Here is a 7163-nt window from a genome sequence, read left to right as displayed (position 1 = left end):
TTTAGTGAAAAATTCACTTTTGGTGTAGTGATAGATGTGGAAGATGGAAAATGTTCTGGAAATTCATGTCACCCTCCATCTGTTAGTGGGCTTGTGTTCCTGAGCTGCCACCTTCATTTTCACACATTTTTTTAGCTTCCCCACTCCTCTCAGGTGAAACAGGAAGGCTGGAGGGGCCTACACTCAGGTAAATGACCTTTCCACGGGTAGATCAGGTTCTGATAAAGTCTTTTCCTGTGGAGTTAGGCCTTTGTTTTAGAGAATTTTCTGGGTATATTTCGCAGCTGTTACTTTCCTTTCCTTCTGTTAAAGCCAAAAGGGGGTTTTTCTTAGCTCTAAGAACTAAGTTTCTAGTTAGAAACTAGAACTCTAGTCTCTAAGAATATGGTCCTTAGTAGTTCCTCACTTTCAAACTAACCCATACCCAGCTTCCAGCAATTTATTAAAATTCCCATCTAAGTGTTCTACCAGGTTATGTCTCTGGTAGCTTCTGTCCAGGTATATCAACTCCACCTGTCAGCTGTGCCTGTCTCTCCAGATTTTGGGGTGGTTTACCCCAAAACCTCAGTTCTGTAATGGGTCCAAGAAAACATGTTTAAGTTTGCTGAGCTTTTTCTTATTACATGTAATAGAGTGATCACTTCCAATTTATTTAACTTTTGAATGTCAGTATGTTTCATATATTAATAAAAACCTGTTGAGCAGTTAATATATACCTACTTCTATATTACTTTCGGAACATATATGCTTTTTTATACCCATGTAGTTTTCAAAATGTTTTGAATTATGACTGACCCCAAGTCCCAATTTTCTCAAAATTGTCTCAAATAAACAAGTATTGAGCCATTGTGATGAATTATGTTTGTTCACAGGTTATTCCATTTAATTTTCTCTTACCACCTCATTAAGATGTAAATAGTAACTCAGCTTCATAGAGAAGACTGAGGCTAAGAGAAACGATTGTCCAGGCTGAAAGGTTAGAAAAAGGCAGAAGCTGCTCTTCTACTCAGATTTCTGACTTCAATTCCACAAAGGTCTTAAAATTAGGAAAGCAACACTTAAGCACTTTAAATAGCTATGAAAAATGCAAAATGAAATCTATTCAAGCCCATGATTCTGTGTTAATTGTGCTCTGATGATTGTTCTCTTTCTTTGCAGTCCCACGGTAACGGAGGTGGAAGTCAGTTCTACTTCTCTGTTGTTTTGCAAGGAATGTTCCTAGGAATATTCTGTTGCACCCTGGGAACATTATCTTCATCCCTATTTTAAGCTTTTTATAGACAAGCGAAAGGACCATTTAAAATATATATACCACAGCTTCTGATACAGTGTTGAAATACTACAGGCATATTAAGCAGTTTCTCCCATTCAGAAAGGAAGAGTCAAGTGAGATTTGACAACAATTTTATGAAACTGACAAAACGAATCACAATCAATTAATATGTAATGGTTTTATTTATAAGAATTTGATGGTCAAAGCTGTAAAAGCTTATATACTTCTCTCTGGAAGCAGGATTAAAAGAGTTCACTCTTGGTGAACTCACCAACACACAATCTTGAGCTGGAGAAGTCATTACATCATTACAAAGTATGTAATTTTTGACTTTTTATTTATTAATCCCCTTAGATACACAATGCATTTTACAATAATGAGAAGTTGTTTCCTAAAGTGACAATCATTTTTCTTCATAAACATAATTTGCTTCCTTAACTATTTAGGAGTATTTAGTTCCTTTAGAGTCCATATCTGTTTTTGTCTTTATGGGGCATTCCAAAATTATCCTTCACTTGTCAGTTTCATTGGTTCTGGAAACCTGTCTTCTTAGTATTTTGTTATATTATCTTTCTATTTTTTACATGTTATGGTTAAGAAATACAACTTTATAAAGTAAAAGTATATAAAAGTAGATTTTAATTTCTCCATTTGTTAGACCGATTATTCACTATGGGCAAATGGACTTAAGTAGGCCTTTCAGATTATTCTGTGTTCATATGTGAGTAGCAGAGTTTTCACTTTGTATCCTAGAGGGTATAATAAACATTAATTAACTTCTATAACAACCCTGGGAAATGTAGGCTGTGTTATGTCTATTTTGTAGATAAAGAGCTTGCAACTTGTAATCAAGCTATGCTGAGCTAGGTACTGAAGAGTTTCTCATAAACAAGGAGATATTGTCACAGGTTTGTACTGACCAAAAAAGAAAAAAAAATCAGCCGTGTTTGGCTGTCATTTTCATTTGTGATTTTAAAAACTTTAAAAGTAAATATTAATTTAGTTATTACTATGGGCAAAGCCTTAAGCCCACCCACATTCTTTCTTGTTTCTCACAAAAGTTATTCCCTAAACACATTCTTTTTACTTACATTCAGTTTCTCACCACCCAATTTGATCTGTAACCTTGCTTCTATCTGTTTATTATGAATTTAAGAACAGCTGGTGTTTGATTTACCAATTTCCCACCATTTATGCTTTTTATGTCATCTATTTTGACTCCAATTTGCATGCATCTGCAAGCATTCTGAATATGAGAATTCTCTTCTCATCTTTAATCCAATTTATTTTTGTTTTCTGAAGTACCTTATTCCCATACTGTTGTGACCTCTTTCTAATATATTCTGTGTCAACTTCCTGATGTATTCTGCCTTTCTACAGTTCCCATTTAAAAACCCTTTGATCCTCTCCCTTTCCAATGATTATCGTATTTTCCCAAATATTTTATAGTGAAATCCTTTAACTTCCGTTTTTATACTCACTGTGCTCATTCCCTTAGCACATATCCCTTTCTCTAACACTTGCAAAATCTTTCAAATCTAGCATACCTCAGATATCTGAATAGCCAGAAGGGCTACTTCTTTCCATATCTTATACCTTTTTAATGTTTTCTGCAATACTTTAAACATTTGTCCTCTCTATAACATTATTAGACAGGTTCCCTTCTTTAAGTTCTAATCTTTTGAAGCTTCTGACTTCCCTGGGCCTTCTTGACACTGTATTTTCTTGCGATCTCTGACTGCTCCTTCTCTGTTATATTTGCAGCTCCTTTCTTCTCTCACCTCTAAATACCTCATGAGGAAACCAATCCTCCCCTCTGCTCTTATAAACTGAACCTGCTCTATCTGTGAAGCTTAACACTGCTTAGGAGAGTAGTCATGGAGTAGAATACATAGCTGTACCCTGGATGCAGCAGATCAGAAACAATGTCTAACTAAAGCATTCAAGAAAATAAAAATAACTTTTCTTCATTTCTACTTAAATGAGCTCTATTTGAGTTTTGATTTCTTCATTTCTACTTAAATGGGCTCTATCTGAGTTTTGAGATCTCATTCAACCAATGCATGTCAATGCAAGGTTTGAATTCTGGTGCGGTCCGCATCTTGAATCTTCTGCCTAAGATGGTATTCGCTGAAGGATTCATTGTGTGGTGGGATCTTTAAACAGAAATCCGAGCTGGACACTGATGAGCTCATCATCCAGTTTGCTTGTAGGTAACAGATACTTTTGTGTCCTATCTAAGGCTATGTAGCCATTCACCAGGTTTATAATCACTTGGATATGTACCCTCTGATAGGGTCTGAGGAGGCATATTTACATAGATTTCCTATAAAGTCATTTCCATTCTTTAGCCTTTTAATCCCCTTCTCACCCTACCCCCCTCCCCAGCTCCCTCACCCAAACCTCTGTCTGGTGTCAGGGAATGGGACCATCAATTTGAGACACTGAACTTACATGTTTTCTTCATCTCTGTCTCTCTGTTTACTCTGTCTAGCCCAAACGATCTTCTCTCCAGCCCTTATGGGAAACTCAAGTCCCCAGCTCTTTTCACAATGACATTTCTCTCACATATTGAAGTCCCTCCAATAACAGTTTAGCATCCTGGAGATCAAAAGCAACACATTCCTTAATTTCTATTATTTTCTGTCATGTTAGAATCTAAGATAGACTACTCTAGCCCCTAGAATGGAGATGAAAATGGTGGCAAAGTTCATCAGAAGAAAAATTATAAACTTCTATCCTTTCACATGACACCAGTTTTTATTTAGCTAGAGGCAAACTATGCTTTATACCTGCAGGCCTGTCATCAGCAGAGGAGAGAGATAAAGGAAGTCCTGTTGTGGCTTCTCTGTGCTAACTTTCTAAAACCCTTTAATCAATTTCCAGAGGTATTGGTGGAATCAAAATAAACCTCCTTTCCCCCTTTTCATGCCCAGGTTAACTCTGAATCTAGCAAGTAACTGAACTTTATTACCTGTGCTTCTGCAGTAACCCAGGGCTAAGATGTTTCCTCCCAACCCCCCGGGCACATGACATTCCTCAGAGAAGCTCTAGGGTCGTGAGGAAGATTGTAACCTCTGCCACGATCCCAATCCCAGCTCTGTTGATACAGCGGGGTGAGTTACTTCCATTTCTGTGCTTCTGCTTTTACTAAGGCATACTCATGGTCTTTGAAGTATGAAGTATGAGAATTCATGGAGTAAAAGACTTAATGCAGAGTCTGGAACATAGTATATATTCAATAAATGTTCATCACTGATATGATGAGGACACTGGGTCTTAATAGAGGACTTGACAAATATTAAGTATTGAAAAAGTTTTTAAGTGTTCCTTCAGTAATTTGAATGACAAAGCTAAGGCTCGACTGAAAACTCTTTTCTAGTAACTCAAATTCTATGCCTTTTTAAAAAGGTTCTTGTTAGTGAGACAGTAATAAAATTAATATTTATTTTATTTTTTCATCAGCAATGAAAGAGTTCATGTAAGTTTTGTGGCTGATTCAGTTGTCTATTGCTTCATACCCAACTACAGAATTCAGGTGCTTCTGATTCTGTGGGCTGGCTGGACAGGTCTTCTGCTGGTCTTTGCAGGACTCACTCATGAGGTTCCTTTATCTAATGGGTTTTCTTGTAGCTGAGCTATACTAGGATTCTGCAATGGATGAACTTCTCTCTCCCTGTGGACTTAAGGACTCTCCACATTCACCATTTCTGAGCCTCAAGGAGGGTGACCTGGGTTCTTGCATGGCAGCTGGGTCCCTGGGTTGCATGTTCCGTGGAGAGAATGCTTACCAAGTCTCTGCTTGCATCATGTTTGCTAATGCCCCATTGGCTCAGTAAAACCACATAAACAAGCCAGGATCACATGGAAGGGGGCTAAAGAAGATGCAGAATACTGGAAGTGTGATTCATGAGTGAGTATCAATGTAACTGTGCACCCAGATTCTGGAGGTTTTATAAAGTGTGAAATTAGTTCAGCTGGAAAATACATTTCTCAGACTCATCTCCCCTGCATGGCTACAGGTTATAGTTGGCTAAAGGAGGTAGTCCACGAAGTTGCAAGGTGGTAGGGAAGCAATTATCATTACTCCGTAAAGGTTGTTATGGTCAGATGTAATGTCAGGTGAACACATAAGTGCCTGCTGGGCTCCAGTTTGTCCTCGCCGTCCTCTGATCCCTGCCCAGCTCACCTTCATGTCCACAGAACCTGTTGAATAACAGTGGTTCCAACTCTGTGAACCAGATGATTGGCTCTAGACCCACTGAGTACTGATGGCACACAGGCTCAGCTTCCCAGAGGTGACCATCCAGTTTTCCTTCTTAGACCCAGTTTGGTGCATGATTGGCTTGTGTGGTGGCTGCAGAAAGACTCCTGCTTTAATCCTATCCATGTTCCATTCCCAACTTTCCAAGTTCTCCACACACTTGTGTAGGGCCTAACCCCTATTCTACTTTCTCCATAACACTTACTGGGGCTCTGATTCTCTCAAGGCCTCCTGATGTGGTGATAAGCTCCATATTGTTTATTCTGGGTTCGCCTGCATACACCATAAGGCAGGAGAAACAATTGACTTACAGATGTGTAATTTTAACATCTGAAGAAAACTTTGTGCTGTCAACTGAATAGAAAAATAATCAAGACAAGCTTTCTATGATTCTTAATAAAATACTACATGTTCATACCATTTTACCTCTCATTAGAATACTTTGTCTTTAAGTCTCATTTTTGTGATCTCCAAATATTGTATGGTTAGATGTGATAAAAAGTATTATGCAAACAAAAGTGAAATTCTAGGTCTTTATACAGTTGTCTCAATTTTGCTTTTCAACCCAATCAATCTTATTAACTTTGTATGCAATGTTCTCTATTTCCTTACAACTGTGATTTTCTTCTTTAAGCTGTTAAATATTATTTACCTAACAACAGCAACAAAAGTTTTCCACAATTACCAAATCATGCAATACTCTGGAGAAATATACTTGGAAATGATGGCAAAAGAAAAAAATAGTTGGTTGAATTTTCATTAACCTTGATGTAATTTATTCCTGTCATGCTTTCTTGAATTGATTCCTCTGTGATATGATGAGGGTTATTTTTTCACCTTATATTTTTTATTGGTAAAAGATATGTATGTATGATTCCTTATTATATAGCTACAATAGTTTTTGTAGTAAGGAAAACAATCTATTCTTATCATAAAAATGGTGAAATATTACAGAAATTACCAAAATATATGATATCAACTTAATCATTAGAAATAACTCCTATTAAATATTTAGTACTTCAGATTTAAATTTCTGCACTGTTATAGACTGAATGTTTATACTCTCAAAACTTATATGTTGAAAAATTCTAACACTCAAAGTGATAGAATTAAGACATGGGGCTTTTGAGAGGTGATTAGGTCATGATGGTGTGGTACCCATGGATGCGATTAGTACCCTTAAAAGAGAGAGCCCCAGAGAGCTGTCTCACTCTGCTCTTTTTCCACCAGGTGAGTCTATCTGTTTTCCAGGAAGCAGACCCTCACCAGACACCTTATCTACCAGTGCCTTAATCTTAGACTTTCCAGCATTAAGAACAATGGCGAATAAATTGTTTAGGCCACTAGTTTACGGTGTTTTTGTTATAGCAGCTCAAATGGACTCAGATACTGCACATACCATATATGTATGCATACACACACACAAAATAGGGTTATACTATTTGTCAGGTTTTCTCATTTATACTATATGGCAGGTTTTCTCATTTAAGTCTATAATTTTTTTGTCTTCTCTGTACATCATGTTATCAAAAATGTTTAATCAAAATTATTTTTATTCCAATGAGAGCATCATTCATCTTGACAACTGATTGGGTAAAAGGAATCTTCTTTGCTGCATTTAACAAT

This window comes from Hylobates moloch, unplaced genomic scaffold (assembly GCF_009828535.3).
Source record: "Hylobates moloch isolate HMO894 unplaced genomic scaffold, HMol_V3 SCAFFOLD_4, whole genome shotgun sequence".
NCBI classification, from domain to species: Eukaryota; Metazoa; Chordata; class Mammalia; order Primates; family Hylobatidae; genus Hylobates; species Hylobates moloch.
This window is presented reverse-complemented; position numbering follows the sequence as displayed.